This window comes from Urocitellus parryii, chromosome 6 (assembly GCF_045843805.1).
Source record: "Urocitellus parryii isolate mUroPar1 chromosome 6, mUroPar1.hap1, whole genome shotgun sequence".
NCBI lineage: Eukaryota > Metazoa > Chordata > Mammalia > Rodentia > Sciuridae > Urocitellus > Urocitellus parryii.
Genome location: NC_135536.1, coordinates 79,966,649 through 79,985,449, shown reverse-complemented (window position 1 = coordinate 79,985,449; position 18,801 = coordinate 79,966,649). Strand labels below are relative to the sequence as shown.

The window sequence follows — 18,801 nt, the reverse complement described above, 5'->3', positions numbered from 1 at the left end:
ATGAAGAGAAATGAGCTTTTAGGTAATGGTAGTCACATTGAGAGGCAGTAATACCTTATTCCTTACATAGAGTCTGGTGGCTGTCTGCAATTTCAGGCTCTCTGTAGCTGGTCCATGGTGCAATAACCTCCATGCTGGCTGATGTAGATCACTAGCATACTCTCCCTGAAACTGGAGTAGGGAGTCAGATGGTCTGCCTGAGTCTGAGCTCTTACTGCTGTCAGTTATCAATCTGGGGAGTCTGTTCCCCTCCACTGGGACTTCTGTGGAGCAGTGCTGCCTAAGCTCTTGGTGGCATCTGTGACTGTGTAGCCCATGAGTACAGGCTGTCTATGAGCCATGTGTGGCAGAGAAGCCTCTGCCTGGTTGGTGTAGCTCACTGGTATTTTACCTGTCACCATCATGGGAATAGGATATCAGTTGTGAATAAAAAACTAAGCTTCTAATAAAAACAAGAAAAGTTCCCGAGAAGAGCAATAGAACTCTAGTAAGAATCACATCACAGGCCTATATTAATTCTACTTAAGATTTACATTTTCTGTTGAATTTTAATTCCAGGTTTAGTTAGGAAGACCCCCTTTTTTATTCTCACCAGAACTTAGTTTAGCTGCATCTAAGGAAATAAAACACACATTTCTAAAAATATTTAATCTTTCATAGTATGGACAAATTGTGTTAATACATCATTTAAAAGCAAACAAACTGAACAGCCAAGATTTAAATTGTTGTCTTTCCCTGAACATTGGGGAGTGTCACCCATGGAGAGGACAGTCTGCCCAGGACTTCCCAGTCAGAACCTGAAAAGCTGCCCCAGGACTCCAAAGCTACATGACTGTAGGTGTTGTTTTCCCCAATCTGGTGACACATTTTCTTCTCTTTCTCTCTTGACTATTACTTTTGCTTTTGCTCTTGCTTTCATATTATTACTAAGAGGCATCTTTTATGAAGAGAGTGTTTCTATTTTCTATCGGATCTTATCTGCCAAATTAAGCAGAATTTAACATTACAAGTATGATTTGTTCAGACTCATCAGCATTGGAGAACTTGAAATTTTCTTCTTTTTCATATTTTTGCTGGTCTATAAAATAATCATAACAGGAAAGCTTCTCACTGTGACCTGTAACCCTCACCTTCATTCACACCAATGTATTTCCTTCTTGGAAAACTCTCTTTTCTAGATACATCTATTTCTACAATTATGACCCCTAAAATAGTTGAAGAATTCCTCAAGAAAGAAAACTGCTTCCTTGTGGGGCTGTATGGCTCAGATGTTCTTCCTCCATTTCTTGGGGGGCAGTGAGATGACTCTTCTCATAGTTATGGCGGTTGATCGGTACATTGCCATCTGCAAGCCTCTTCACTACACAGCCATCATGAGCCGCAGGGTGCTGGTGGGCTCTGTGTTGCTGTCCTGGGCTATTGGCTTGGTGCACACCATGAGCCAGATGGTCTTCACTGTCACCCTGCCCTTTTATGGCCCCAACATAGTGGATGACATATTTTGTGACCTTCCCTGGTAATAAAGCTTGCCTGCACGAAGACCTATGTTCTGGAGTTGCATGTAATTGCTGAGTGTCCTCCTGTCCTTCATCTGCTTCACACTCTTGCTCATCTCCTACTCTGTCATTCTGGTAACTGTATGGTGTGGATTCTCTCCAGAGTTTTGTTCATACTGTCTGCTCACATCACTTGGTCACTCTGTTGTTTGGGCTCTTCATCTTCACTTACACTTTGTGCTTCAGTAGTCTTTCAGTGGAAGAATTTCTTTCTGTGTTTTATTTAATTATTATACCCTTCCATTTAACCTCTGAGGAATCAGGACATGAAATCAGCCATGAGCAGACTGAAGCTGCAACATGCCAGCTTCATACACACCTTCTAAACAACAGGCATGAAGATGAAGGGTTTTGTGGAAAACTCACATAAATTACATGTCGGAATAGGTTGGTATGATCTTTTTTTAAATTTTTATAGATTTTTAAATATTATCATATTATACATTGAAAGTTCCACAGAATGTCCCATTATTATGTTTCTATGATTTACATATATAGTTTTGTTGAAAGGAATATTATTTTCATTAAAAGTATTTCAGATATTCATTAGTAAATTATTTTTTTTAATATAATAAATACTACATTTGAAAATTTGATGGGCTGGGAATGTGGCTCAGGCGGTAGCATGCTCGTCTGGCATGCGTGCGGCCTGGGTTCGATCCTCAGCACCACATACCAACAAAGATGTTGTGTCCACCGAGAACTAAGAAATAAATATTAAAAATTCTCTCTCTCTCTCTCTCTCTCTCTCTCTCTCTCTCTCTCTCTCCTCTCTCACTCTCTCTTAAAAATAAATAAATAAATAAATAAAAATTAAAAAAAGAAAATTTGACTTATTCACTATATTTAGAAACATTCACTAGTTATTAAAAAAGAAAGAAAAATGAATTACTGTACTTTAAATCAGGAATCTTTCAGCTCAATTCTGTAGATGAGTAAAGCAATCAAGTTTGTGTGAATTCTTTTGATCCTACAGGCATTTACATACATACTCACATTTTCATGGATTCTACTATGTCAAAAGTCTATTCTTCCAAGATGAATGCATTAATTTTCATGAATGGATAGAAGCAAATAGTAATTGTCATTCACATAAAAGAAAAATACATTTATTTTTTAAGCAAATAGAAATTACACCTGACAAGGATCATATTGCACATTATGTCTCTTCTTTAATTCATGTTTGTGTATATATTTGCATCATATATTTTTCTAGAAAGAAATGTTACTTTTGGGTTAGTTCCCTAGACAAAGAAAAACTGAAGTGGGCCCAAGGATTTCTGGAATCCACTCAGGACAAAACAGAAAGTAGGCCAGCTGATGAATTTGCCTTAAAACCCTTAGATTGTACTAAATTATGAATTTAATTGTCCATAAACATTACAACAAATAGACATAATATGACCTTTGAACATTTGTATGCAAAGTTGACCTAATAATCAATGCCTCAGCTTAATATAATCTAGAATTTAATGATTTTAAATTGTCTTCCTATATCAGTTCTTCATTATAGTTTCGTCATTATTAACATTTACTCTAAATATGTTAAATGTTGCCCCTTAAATAATGCTTAATTATTTTAACAGTATAGTGATTTAACTTGCACAAGTACCAGTTTTCTTTTTTTCTCAATACAATCTATAATGGATTTCCAGAGAAAGTTTATCAATTCAACATGTTGCTATTTTTCCAGAGTCTGAATCAAAATCAATTTACCCATCTGTGCCTTAAATGATAGCTAAAATACCTCCAACTTCCTATTAATAGAAGCAATACAAAATTAATACCTTTATACCCTATTTGCAAGTAAACTTGAGAAAGAATTTCTCTAGCATAAACACCCAGGGAAGAAAATAACTTGGCCACAAAGTTTTTACCCATTTAATTTTATTAAAAGCTGCAGATCATTTCCTGATTTCAATTACAGAGCAAGAGTGTTCTGCTTTCATAAATTTTTACCCATATAATCTAAAGCATATTACTTTAATTGCATTTTCAGATACCCAGTAAATTTGGAACCTCCTTCTCATATCCATTAGCCTTCAATCCATAAGGCTTCAATTTCTTTGACTTGCTCTTTTATGACCTTCATTCCCTTAAGTTGATTTATTTACTTTTCTTATTGATTTGCATCATTATTATTGATTTGCCTTATTACAAATAGTAGCTATTATTATGTGGCCATTTAACTGTTGCTTAGTTTTCTATTGAACACAATTTTTTACTGTTTGTGTCTTCATTTACTAAAATGCTACCTTTTATTTTTAAGTGTTTATAGATGTTCTTTCCCAACAACAGATTGTAAAAATATTCCTTAATATTTTATTCTATTACTATTGCTAACATAACATTACATAGCATTTTGTAGCTAAATGTTATGGAGTTCACTTTTACATCTTCTTTACCAAACCACTCTTCCCAGCAACATTCCAATTTAATCTTCCCTTTCTCCATTGTTTTACTTGGGCATCATATAACTGTACCACAATATGTCTCTCTGTGTGTCTCAGTTTATATATAAATATATATACACATTCATGATCTGAGTTTCCTATTGAGTCCCATGAATATGTTTTGTTTTATCATTTGTGGGACAATAACTTTGTACATGGTTTAACATTTAAAAGATGTGTTCCCTCTTTGTTATTCTATTAAAAGTTGACTTAGCACAACATGAAACTTTAGTTTTACTAAGATTATTTTACTAAATTTTTGTTGTTGGGGTCTGAGCTTCTGAGATCATGGAAAGTGCATCCTGAAGAATCCGCATGCAGAATTCCTGTTTATCAGGTGAAGCCATGGAGGTTGGAATGCTGCACAAGGCAGGACAGCAATAACTCCTCATGCTAAGCTAATTCTTGTGGAGCATGATGACTCCATGGAGAAAAATAAGGCTCACCAGGCACAATGGCGTTCACCCCTGTAACTTCAGTGGCTGCAGAGCCTGAGACAGGAGGATTGCAAGTTCAAAGCCAGCCTCAGCAAAAGTGACGTGCTAAGCAACTCAGTGAAACTCTGTCTCTAAATAAAAATATAAAATAGGGCTGGGGATGTAGCTCAGTGGTCAAATGCCCCTGAGTTCAATCCCTGGAACCCCCACCACCTCCAAAATAAGGTTCAAACTGTACTATCTGCTATGTATTTAAGTGTATGTTTTCTGTTCCATTATGAGAACATATCCATTTTTGTCACTGGGAAAAATTTTTACTTAGTACTAACAAACATGTTAGTTGTTTTCATTACGTTATGTCATAGTTAAGATTTAACCTCACAATGCCCTATAAAAGATGTGCTGTGCAAGGACAAAGCAGCCCGCAGCTTTGCAAGCCCCTAGCTTCCCCTAGGAAACTAATTGCAAATTTTAAGACTCAGAGTCTTCAGGCATAATTGTGGAACCAAATGCTCAATAGTAGTTCATTTGTAGCATTTTATTGAATATGTATATTTGGGATAATTTGACATCTGTGCTATTCAGTATCATCTTACATATGAGCATAGGAAAGAACATCCTTCTGTTTATTCAGATCATATTTTGTGTCCTATAAGACTTAAAATTTTCTCATAATGCCCTTCCTTTATTGTCAACTTGTAAATATCATTTTTCTTTAAGTTTGCTGCTTTAGATAATCAATTAAATTTATATTGCTATAATATAATAAAATATAAATATTATTTAAATTGGGTAAAATTATGATTATGTATAACTGGGATTCATATATAATAAATATCTTCACATATAGATATTAGGTATAAACACACATGTAAGTATATGTTCATATAAATACGCCTGCATATGAAATTGTATTTCTGTATCTATATATTGCCCACATACCATAATCACTCTGCAAACTTAAAGATCCAGCTATCATGTTGGAAGACAGGAGAGCAAGAGAGCGCATTCCCCTGGGATCTCTTTATAGGGAAAAGAACAAAGGATTTTTGATAGAATGTTCTACTTCAAATAAGGCAGGGGGTGGACTGGTCAAGCCCCAATGGGTAACGCTCAGATGCAGAGCCATGAGAAATCAAAACTTCTTTGCCCAGCTAAGGTGGAGGTCACCTGCATTGGGCAGCCTACAGCATGCAATGACAGACCAACACCCTCTTGGCTCAAGGATGAGAAAGAATGCTTAATCATAGCTCATGGGTAGCCACCCACAGATATACATATTGTGTCATTATGATATCAAATTATCTGGCCAATTTGTTTAGTCAAACAATATTTAGGATGTTTCTGATCAGATTGAAATCTCAGAATTGACATTTTTTATGAGATTGGTATCTAAATTGATTGGATTCTGTATAAGAAGATTACCCTTCATAATTCCCTACAACTCAAAGAATCACTTGAAGGCCTTGATAGAACAAAGACTGACCTTCTATCAGCAAAAGGAACTCTGTCAGTAGGCTGCCAATTAACTAAAACTTCTACAGATTTGAATTTCTAAAATGTATGTTTATAGGGTCAGATTTTGATTCAACTCATCAAACATTGAATTCATTTAGTCTCTAAAATTTTTTAGAGCCAGTTCCTCAAGATCTCTTTCCATCTGCATACATATGCACACACATACATATCCTGTTGGTTCTATTTCTCTGTAGAGCCCTGAGTGATACATATATACATATATATGATACATACATACGTACACATGTACTATACTCATAGGTGCAATATCTATATATTATAAACATATATATACAAAGTGTGATTTCAGACTTTGAGAGTAAGGTAAAGACATGATGCCATTTTACTCCTGACTAACTCAATGTGTATTTCCTAAGACAGCATCATTTTCAGAATCAGGAATTCTATATTACTATTTTATGAATATCTAATCAAAAGACTCACTCAATTTCAATGACCATTAACTGATTGGTGTCCTTTAAATAAGACAAAACCTGGAATCACAACTTATACTTCATTGCCATGCCTTTTTATCATGCATTTATCTTCAACAATTCTTTAATTTTTTTTGAGCTTCACGGCCATGATTTTTTATGGTTAAAACCAATAGAATTTGTAGAATATGACAATGAGTTTTGATAATGTTTCCTTCTCAGTAGATCGTGGCAGTACTATCACAAAAATGGTGCTGTGTCCTTCTCAATAATTCATATCAAGATCAGATAATGGCAACTTGTCCCATTACAATTGGTATTAAACTTGACAACATCAGCAACATGGCCTGCCAGATATCTCCTTTAAAATTACTACTTATGCAACCATGCTGTTATATAATTAAAGAGTGCTATTTAGGGAAAATATTTGAGACTATATAAATATTTTACTCCTCGCTACAACTAACTGGTAATTTTAGTATAAATTGAAGATTTTTCCCTATATCAATTATTAAAACGATAATTTCCAAATAATTCTTTTTCACTTCCATCATTTGATCTATATTTACCAGTTATTTCTTGACAAAAGAGAAATACTAATTTTCCCCCATGTATTTATTCACTTATAGACACATTTATTTATTTACATATGGATTTAATTCTAGTTTTTCAATGATTTAGAATCTGTTATTATTTTCACAATGTTAAAATGATCTTACATTTGTATATTAGATCCCCTCTCACGTTGGCATATCAATAGTCTTCTCTTTTTTAACTGGAAAGTTATTTTCTGCACAAAATTTATTCCAGACTCATCTTCCACTTTCTTCATCTAGCCTCAAGATTAACAATTTCTCCAAGGATTACAGTTTCATTTGATACCAAGATTTTGGAATTAGTTGAGGTCATTGCTATTGTAGTATAATTGCTTCTAGGTAGTCCTAAAGGACAGAGATAAGGGGAAAAAAGTACGATTATATATGTATATACACATGTGTTTACAGATGAACATGTGTGTATAATGTAAATGAATAATAAATGTGATTTATATAAAACTAATTATTCGTACTGACATTTCCAATTCCAGTCCAAAACCAAATGTTTTATTTTAACCTTCTTCATCATTATTTGTGGTCCCATCATGAATCATTTATATAAGTCACTTCCATTGTTCACTGTCTTCTTCCATCTATTCAATTAAAGACTGCATAGAATGCAGTTTCAGAATTAACCATACCATATCCAAAGTACATGTATGAAGACATAAATTGGTGTGAATATAGTTTGTATACAACCAGAGATATGAAAAACTGTGCTCTATAAATGTAATAAGAATTGTAATAAATTCCACTGTCATATATAAATTAAAAAATAATTTTAAAAGAGTTAACCATACCAATATGATAAGAAAGCTGACTAGACTTCAATATTTTATTTAAAAAATCTAGTTGTTTGTATTCTTGTGAATATATTCAAAATACTGTGATCAAAAGCTATGAGTTCTTAAAATTAAATTTAACTGATATATGAAAACAAAAATTTATGTATTAATAAGATTAAGTAATGTTTTGAAATCATGTTTTTTAATGTTTAAAAATATCTAACTAGTCAGATATTTATCACTTCTTTGTGATGAAAACTTTAAATATTATGATTTCCAGATATTCGAAATAAATTCTACATTATTGTTATCTATAGTCACTCTACTGTGAACTACTACACCAGAACTCCTCTCTCCTAATCTAACTTAGTACCCATTCATCAACCTCTTTCATCCTTCCCTCTCAGTACTCTCTCCAGCATCTGGTAACCACCATTCTACTCTCAACTTCTTTGAGATCAACTTTTAAGGTTCTATACATGAGTAAGATCACACAGTGCTTGTCCTTATATGCCTAGCTTACTTCATTTAACATAATGGCCTCCAATGCAAGCCAGGATGTCACAAATGACAGGATTCATGGATTTTTATGGATGAATAATATTACATTATGTATATATACCACTTCTTTATGTATTTATCACTTAACAGACACTTAATAGTCTGCTTCTATTTCTTGTTATGTTAAATATTGCTATAAAAAAACATCAGAATATAAGTGAATTTCTTTCATACTGAGATAATTTCCTTTGAACATATTACCTACTAGAATTTCTGGATAACTCTATCCTTTTTCAGTGTGGTTAGATTATCAATTTAAAAGACAATTTGTTTTATTGATTTTCTTCTTTTGCATTTAAGAGTATTTACTTCATTTAAGAGTATTTACCTCATTCTTTGTTGGATATGTTATATAAAATTTCAATTAATTATATTTATGTGTAAATGTAAAGACATTCACACATATATGTATATGCATGTGAAGTGTTTATACTAAGATGTATACTTAGAGCAGTATTACTCCCCTTTGATCTTTTCCAAATCATTCGAGTCCCCTATCTTTTCCATTTCATCGCCAGTTGCTACATAAAATAAATAATCCAATTATTTTATGTTTTGCTTTCTACACTAATATGCACATTTAAAGCCACCCCAGTTTGTTTTTTCCTTTTATCTAATTAATGATAGTTTACTGGGCTGGGGATATTGCTCAGTTGGTAGTGTGCTTACCTCACATGCACAAGGCCCTGGTTTCAATCCCCAGCATCACACACACACACACACACACACACACACACACACACACACAATAAATAAATAAATAAATATTATAGCTTACTGTCAACATTTTTTAATCTGTTCTTATAAAACTATTTTCTGGATATTAGACCATGACACAATAATCCATGACACAGTATTAAACACAGGTCACAGTAATCTATCTCATTCTTCATTACAGGCAAACATTTCAAGTATGATAATAAATATAACATGATAAATCAATAGAAAGGAACAGAATTCAACTGCTCCCTAGCAGCCTATCACAACCATGGCATTTTATACACACGACTTTGTCTAAAATGTCCTCCCCTCATCAGATTACTGCTATTATGAATTTAAGAAGAATAGCATTATGTTTTAATCTGATTTGTCAGATTGTTCGCTTTCTTCTCAACTATGTGTCATTCAACTGCGATTCAATTAGGGAGTCTGTACATGCTCAGAACTTGTTTCCAGCTGACAAGGAAAAATGTTATTGACCATATTTTCATAGATTAGTTATAAACATTTTCTCTGAATTAATTCCTGACCCCTTGACATGGAAGGCTTTACTATTAATTGGTTCAAAATGAAAAACACTGAGAAACTGCTCCTTACCTTTCCCATCCCTTCTTAGGATGAATTCACAAAGAGAGTTTGAACCATATTCAAATACATGCATATAAATTAATCATATCTTCCCTTGGGTGAACACTAACAGGGTGAAATGTTTCTGCTTTGAAATCTGCAGTCATTGCAATGATTAGATATACAGGGACTTCTACATTTTGTAGTTTCAAAAAGCTCTTCAACTCTCTCTCTCTCTCTCTCTCTCTCTCTCTCTCTCTCTCTCTCTCTCTCACACACACACACACACACACACACACACACTATATGTATATACATGGGATCAAACCTAGAGTCATTTAACCACTGAGCCACATGTCCAGCCATTTTGACATATTTATTTATTTTTATTTTGATTTTGATACACAATTTTGCTATTTCTTGGGGTCTCATCCTCTTCATATTTTGATAATCCAACTATAGAACTCTACATCACCAATAAATAATAATAATACTAATAAAGTATAACTACTTTTCATTCACTCTTACCAATGAAGCAGACATGATTTAACTTCCACCAATAAGATATATATCTTGGGGAGAGATTTTATATAAAACTCAACAATATAAATCATATCTGAGAATGAGAATTCATTTGGTTAATACCAGTATTGGCAAAGCCTGATGTTTCAAGTTGGTGATGTAAGTAACATTTGACTAGCAGAGGCAGAATATATATGTAGTCAGCAGTGAGAGTACTCACCCAGATAGCTGTGCAATGTAGATCAGGATAGTAATTCTATAAATTCAATATAGATATGATCCCCTGGTATTTCCACATATTTTGCCACATTTTTAAAAGTCCCCATTAATCCTTGCAAGTAAAGCCAACTAGATCTATTGTCTGAAACTGAAAATGCTTATCATTACAACATTAAGTTATATTTTCCTTTTCTTTTTGGAGACTAAGAGAAGGAGTTCTATTGATTATAATAAATATCACAGTCTTTATAAGGAATAATAATAAGGTATAGAATAGAATACAATTTAAGATATTAGTTGATAATTCTATGCTTCTATTTCCCCACTCCCTTTTCTTTATAAGTTTTATAAACAACTAATTGTAAATAGTATTGACCAAATGGTAACACATGATGTTCTTGTGATAATCTGCCATTGAAATTAAAACAGTTTTCTTAATACATTTGTTCCAATGAAGGAAAATTGTCAGATGTTAAACCAGAAACTCTTCTGCCTAGATTGCTAGGCAGAAGTTTTTCAATGTGTCCTAAAATGAGAACATTCACCTTTTTGTCTATGTTTCAAATGTTTTACAACTTCAATTTGCACAATTATTTGTACAATGTTGTAGAGACATGATATGAAATAGAAGCTTAAAGACATTGTCTTTGAAACAGAATGATGAAGGATCTAGTACATTGGTTGATGTAAAAAGTCCATTCACAATACCTTAAAAAAGAATAAAACACTTAAAAATAAACCTAATCAAGGAGGTAAAAGAACTCTACAATGAAAATTATAGAACAAGAATGGAAGAAATTGAAGAACAAACTAGAAAATGAAATGATCTCATGGATAGTCAGAATTAATATTAAAATGCACCTATTACCAAAAGCAATCTGCAGATTCAATACAAACACTATCAAAATACCAATGATATTATTCTCATAACTAGGAAAAGGCATTCCTAAAATTTATATGGAAAAACAAAACATCCAAAATAGCCAAAGAAATCCTGAGCAAAGAAAAGTAATGCATAGTACAGAGCCATATTAACAAAAGAGAATGATACTGGCATGCAAAGAACATTTACTTCAATGGAACAGAAGCCATAATCCCAGCCTTGGAAAATAATTTAAAAATATCAAAATGGACATACATTGTACAAAAAAATAATGGGAGGCAGCAACTGCAGTTAAAAGAAGAAAGTTTATAGCTATGAAGACCAACATCAAAAAAAAGAAGATGGGTCTGACAGCCTAATGTGACACGTAAAAGGAACCAAAGCAAGAACAATTAAGTTCAAAGATGGCAAAAAGAAAATTATTAAAGATCAAAGAGGAAATAAAGTACAAGCCTGGAAACAATAAAAAGGTCAACAAATTAAAAGTTGATTTTTTGAAAAGGAAAACAGAATAGAGAAACCTTGAACTACACTAAGAAAAAGTGAGATTCATAAATAAATAAAAGCAGAAATTATAGCACAGAAATATAAAGAATAATGAAAAGCTACTATGCATAACTATTTAACAAAAAATGAATAACCTAGAAAAATGGATAATTACTAGAAACCACATACAAAAACTAAATCATGAAGAAATAGAAAATCTGACCAGATCAATAGCAATTAAGGAGATTGAATCAGTAGTGAAATGTCTTCCATCATAGAAAACCCTGGACCTGTTATCCACACTCTGTTGAATTCTTTAAATAGAAAAAATATTGGTATTTCATAAACTTTATTTTCTCAAAAGAATTGTCAAAATGGAGTATTTTCAAACTCATTTTTAGAGGGAAACATTATCCTTCTAGCAAAGCCAGACTAGAACACTGAAAGAAAAAGAAAATTAAAAAGTAAATTTCAAAACCTCCTATAAATATATATTAATCACAAAGAGCATGATACTGACATAAAAAGAGACCCACTGCTCTATGGGACAGAATAATGAACACAAAAGAAATTCCAAACTGGATGGGGTGGCACATGCTTGTAATTTCCACCTGCTCAGGAGGCTGAGGCAGAAGAATCACAAGTCCAAAGCCAGCATCAGCAACTTAGAGAGGCCCTAACCAACTCAGTGAGACCCTGTCTCTAAATAAAATATAAAAATGGCTGAGGATGTGGCTTAGTGGTTAAGTGCCCCAGGGGTTTAATCTCTGGTTACTCCCTCCCCTCCACCCCCGAAAAAAAAATAATAATTTGGACACTTTTGGTCAATTTATTTTGAAGGTACCTACTAACAACACAAAATAGTGAAAGAACAGTCTCTTTTATGAAAAAGCAAAATTATTAATTAAAGGGTAGAACTACACATAATGCTAACACAAACCCGATGGTAACATCTGTAGCTCTTTTAATAACACGAAAAGTAAATTTCAGAATATTACAAAGGAATATTACTAAAGGCAACAGAAGATCATCAGGTCATCTCACCCAGAAACAGCACTCAATCAGGATGATGTAACAATTTTCCTAATTGTTATTACGGACCATGTATGCCCCTAATCATAGAGCTGAAATATGGGAATAAAACTACTAGGAGGAGGAACAGAGAGAAAATTATAATAAAAACATCAAAATCCACACTGTCAATAATTGATTAAAGTTGATAAAAATTCATTGGAGTTGAACCACTTTTATATAATTGATATTTATAAAATACTTTGATCAAATTTATTAAATTTCTCTTTTTTTCTGAAGTGAAAATACATACATTTGCCAAGTTAGAGAATATTCTGAGCCATAAAACAGTCATAATTAATTTTAAAAGTGTTTAAGTTACCCAGATTTGTACATAGATGTATAAAACAGTTCTATTTGTAATATCCCAAAGTAGAAAGAAGACAAATATCCTAAAGCAGATGAATGGATGACAATATGCTGGTCTTTAAGTATGACTTAATAGTATTAAGCAACAGAAAAGAATGTTCCATTGATGCAAACACCAAAATTACAAATACCACAATGTGTATGATGAGAGAAAGAAGTCATATTTAATACAAGTTCAGACTACTTAAGTTCAAGACTAGTGGTTTTCTACAGAGGGAGGATTTGTGCATGGAAAGACTGGAAAGAGGTTATCCAGGGACAAGAAATCTTTGGGAGCTGAGGTCCATATCACTGTTTAGATGATGATGGTCTTTTCATGGCCATATGCAAGAGTACAAGTGTATTAAGTTGTACATTTTCTTTGGGCATGGTGGCACACACCTATAATTCCAGCAGTTTTTAGAGACTGAGGCAGGAGGATTGAGAGTTCAAAGCAAGCCTCAGCAACCATGAGGCACTAAATAACTCAGTGAGACCCTGAGAGTTCAAAGCAAGTCTCAGCAACCACGAGGTGCTAAGCAACTCAGTGAGATCCTGTCTCTAAATAAAATACAAAAAAATGGGCTGGGTATGTGGCTCAGTGGTAAAGCATCCCTGGGTTCAATCCCTGGTACAAAAAAATGTACATTTTCAATATGAACAGTTTATTATGTGTGAATGTACTGTTTTCATCATCTCTAGCAATTAGAGAAATACAAATCAAAACTACTCTAAAATTTCATCTCACTCCAGTCAGAATGGCAATTATCAATAATACAAGCAACAGTAAATGTTGGCAAGGATATGGAGAAAAAGGTCCAATCATACTTTGCTGGTGGGACTGCAAATTGATGCAACCACTATGGAAAGCAGTATGGACAGTCCTCAGAAAACTTGGAATGGAACCACCAGTTTACCCAGCTATCCCACTCCTTGGTTTGTACCCAAAGGACTTAAAGTCAGCATACTACAGTGATGCAGTCACATCAATGTTTATAGCAGCTCAATTCACAATAGCTAGACCATGGAACCAACCTATATGCCCTTCAAAAGATGAATGATAAAGAAAATGTGGTACATATACATAATGAAATATTATACCACCTTAAAGAAGAATGAAATCATAGCATTTGCACTTAAATGGATGGAGCTGGAGAATATCATACTAAATATCATACTAAGTGAAAGAAGCCAAGCCCCTAAAACCAAAGCCTCAATGTTTTCTCTGATAGGTGTATCTGATTCATAATAGAGTTCGGGGAATAAAGGGACTTTGAATTATGCAGAGGGAAGTGAGGGAAGGGGAAAGGGTGTGGAGATAGGAAGGCAGTGGAATGAGATGGGCACTATTATTCTATATACATGTATGATTACACTCTTGGTGTGACTCTGGACCATGCTCAGCCAGAGGAAAGAGAAATTGTGCTTCGTTGTGTACAATGTGTCAAAATGCATTCTATTGTCATGTATAACTAATTAGAACAAATTCAAAATTTTAAAAAGCTAAGAAATAAAAATAAAGGTATTTTAAACTCATTTTAATATCCTTTTTTAAAACAAATATATCTTAATAAATTTTACAAACCATTTCACAAACTCAGCATCTCATGTAATCATTATTGGCATCAGATCAATTTTGGTGTCAGATTCGCCATTTTAGGTCAGGGGCCATTTTATCTAGAGGCTCCCGAGTTTTGATTCTGAGGCATTGCTGCTTAACTTCCTGTAAGAACATGTGCCTGCTAAATGATTAACCCCACCCCAGCTTATGATGCAACTCCTAAGCAGCTGATGAAAAGCCTCTTGCAGGCTATAAAGCTCTCTGAGTGCCTACATGCTACTGCTCTCCTCGGAGGGACAGCCTGCTGGTTTGCCTGGCCTCACTAACAATAAATCTCTTGTGTGAGATTCAGGTGTGTGGAGTGGTCTTTGGACTTTGTGTGGAATCTTCGAGTGTCCACAGGTGCTGTGATTGAGATTAGGCTCTCCCATCAACCTTGCTCTCCCTTTGGGGATCTGAGCTGCTTTGAGATCCTATACTTTGTCCTAAGCTGCCCTCACTGTGAATTCACCTTCCATTTCACTGAGCGCTTAACTTCTCATCCACCACCCACTGACTTGGGTAAGTTCCCCTGCCTTAAGTCCACTCAAAGGACCTGTGGGTCCTGGGAAGTGACCTTGAACATCCAGCACTCCCAGGGTTCCCATTCGGTTAGGGGAACCCCCATCCACGGCTTTCAGAGATACATTTGGTCCCTACTGTTGGCCAAGTCCATAAGCTCAGAAGGTCTCACACCAGGCAAAAGATCTTTCTCTGGGTCTCAGCCTGAAAGCCCTGGTGCCAGACACTGAGAATCCCTACAGGCCTTCGACCCAGCTACTGTCCTGAGGCAGTGAGGACTCCCAAAGCGGTTAGCTCTTCCTCATTCGATATAAGAGAACACAGAGGGACACCTCTGCTTCTCACTACCGACTCTCTTTCTCTCTTGCCATGGGTGTAGCCACCCCTCTCATCCCCAGAACATCCCCTTGGGGGTTGCCTTTTAGCAAACTTAAACTCACTCTGCATTACCCCTGACTTAATGGTGCAAAAACTAATTTGACTCTGCACCCAAATTTGGCCTCTATATACCTTAGACATTGACTCTAAATAGCTGCAAACAGCACTCTAGATCCCAACATTTTGAGGGATCTTTTTAACTTCTGAGTGCTTGGGAAACATGGAAAGCAATCTCCCGTATTCAGGCCTTCTCTTTACTTAGTTCCAAAGATATACTCTTTTTATATCTGCTCTTCTTGTTCTCAGGCCCAAGTTCTCTGGCTCTTGAAACCCTCTCTTCTCTAGCTCAGGACCTTCCTGAAACCCCAGACTTAAACCCTGCTGATGAACCCCCTTTCTACTGTTCTCCACTTTCTGCTCCAAATCCTCCGGGATCTCTGTCACCTACTTTCAGTCTACCCGCTACTTGCTTTAGCTCCAGCACAAACCCCTCTGCCCAGCACACACCTCTGCTTCCCCTTTGTGAAGAAACAGAGTCAGAGGGAGTTGTTTGGCTACACATCTCTTTCTCCTTTAGTGACCTCTCCGGGATCAAAATAAGGCTAGGGTCCTTCACCTCCAATCTTTCAGGGTGCATTAAAGAATTTCAATACCTAATCCAATCATATGATCTAACTCTCCATGACATCCATAAGATCCAATCCAACATCCTCCTACATGAGGAACACAGGCAAGTTTGGGATAGTCCAGAAATTATGTTGAGGAGGTCCACCAAACCTTCCCTACTCACCCAATTGGCACTGATCCAGTCCCTGACCATGACCCCAACTGGAATTCCAGTTTGGTTGGAGGGATCACTAGTAGGAACCAATTTATTTCCTGCCTCATGGAAGACTAAGAAAATCGGCACATAAGGCTATTAACTATAAGAAACTCCAAGAAGAACTTCAGGACAAAACTGAAATCCCCTCAATATTCTTGGACCACCTTACAAAGGCCCTTTTGCAGTACAGCAGTCTAGACCCTGAAACCCCAGATGGGAGACAACTACTAATGACCTACTTATTCTCCCAGAGCTTCTCCAACATTTAGGCTAAACCCAAACACCTAGAGAAGGTACCCCACACTCCTCAAGCAGAGGTTTGGCAATGGGAGAGATGAGAAGGCCCATAAACAAAAATACCAGGTGCTGGCCAAGGCCTTTCAACCTGCCTCCACCTCTGTCACTGGGGTATCCCTGCTCCCTAGGAAGGAGCCAGGGGAACCCTGGACCCCTGCTTCATATGTGTCAAAGGGGTCATTGAGCCATAGCATGCCCAAGTGCCCAGAAACCTCCTGGTGCATGTCCCAAATGCCATCAAGAAGGACACTGGGCCATCAACTGTCCTCACACACCAAGAGTTGCAAGGCCATCCAGCTCTGATACCTTTCAAGCATATCTTCTAGGTCTGGCAACAGATGACTGAGAAGGCCCAGGATCCCCTCACCCGACCACCACCATTACTTCTCCAGAGCCTAGAGTGATCATTGTGGTAGCAGGTGGGCCTATCTCTTTCCATGTGGACACTGGAGCCACATATTCTGTCATAAAGGAGTTTTGGGGACCTACTTCTCTTTCTTGTTCATCTATTGTCAGGGTAGAAGAAATACTTTACCAGTCCCAACTCACCCCTTTGCTTCACTGCATATTCCAGGGCATTACCCTTTCCCATTCCTTCCTGGTGATTCCCCACCGCCCAGTTCCTGTCTTATTCAGGGATCTCCTAGCCAAAGTTGGAGCTTCCATTACCTTAGCTCCCGAGTCTCGCCTCAATCTCAGCTCATCTCCGGTCCCCTTCATGCTAGTACTCCAGACAAATTCCATGAGCCCTTACCTGCATCAAGGTTGATCCCTCAATCTGGGACCTTCAAAACCCCTCCATAGCCACCCACCACCCTCCCTTGATAATACATCTCAAGGTCCCCACCTATTTCCCTGAACAACCCCAATACCCACTTACCCTCCAGACCCTTAGGAGTCTCAAATCTTTAATCTTTGATCTGCTCCAAAAAGGCTTCTTATGCCAAATGAACTCCTGTTTAACACATCATCTTAGCAGTTAAGAAACCAAATGGATCCTACAGAAAAGTACAGAATCTTCACCTCATAAATATTGCTTTAATCCCCATTCCCCCAGTTGTTCCCAACCCCTATATCCTCCTCTCCACTATTCCCTCACACAACACTCTTTTTCAGTTTTGGATCTAAAAGATGCCTTTCTCTCCATTACCTTATAACACCAATCCCAGTACATTTTCACCTTCACCTGGACAGACCCAGACACTCATACCTCTACTCCATTAACTTGGACTGTCGTACCCCAAGGATTTAGAGATAGTCCCCATCTGTTTGGCCAAGTGCTTTTTAGGGATCTATTTTTCCTCTCACTCCCCCAATTTAAACTTATTCAATATGTAGATGACCTCCTTCTTTACAGCCCCTCTTTACAGATCAGTCTCACTATATGGCAATCCCACAGGACCTCTGTCTTTGCACATCTTCAGAACCTCGACTTTCAACCCTCCAAAGCTCTCTGCTACTTCCTAAAGAAGACTCTTGTCGGGCAGAGGAGGTTACTGCAAAGACTACCAGCCCCTGATGCCCAAGACTGAGACCTATGACTCACGGTCAACTCCTCTGACTCCAGAGACTCTGCCCCCACCTAAAACCCTCCCTGACCCCCTTTAAGGGAATGAGATTCTTCTCCCCTAACCAGCAGAAAGAAGCTACAAAAGAAAGATCATTGTCCTCACCCCCAGTTTCTATAAAACAAAAAGGGAGGAATGATGGCATCAAATCAATATTGGCATCAGATTCACCATGTTAGGTCAGGAGCCATTTTATCTAGAGGCTTCAAAGTTTCAATTCTGAGGCAATGCTGCTTAATATCTCATAAAAACATGTGCCTGCTAAATGATCAACCCCACCCCAACTTATGCTACAATTCCTCAGCAGCTTATGAAATTCCTCTTGCAGGCTATAAAGCTTCTCTGAGTGCAGTCACGCTGCTGCTATCCCCAGAGGGACAGCCTTGTTGGTGTACCTCATGTTACTGACAATAAATCTCTTGTGTGAGATTCAGGTGTGTGGCATGGTCTTTGGATT

At 36.3% G+C, this 18,801-nt stretch overlaps 1 pseudogene; it reads left to right on the top strand.

The window, feature by feature from the left end:
• On the top strand, positions 1–18,295 carry LOC113176179 (olfactory receptor 4L1-like; annotated as a pseudogene).
• The last annotated feature ends 506 nt before the right edge of the window (positions 18,296–18,801 follow it).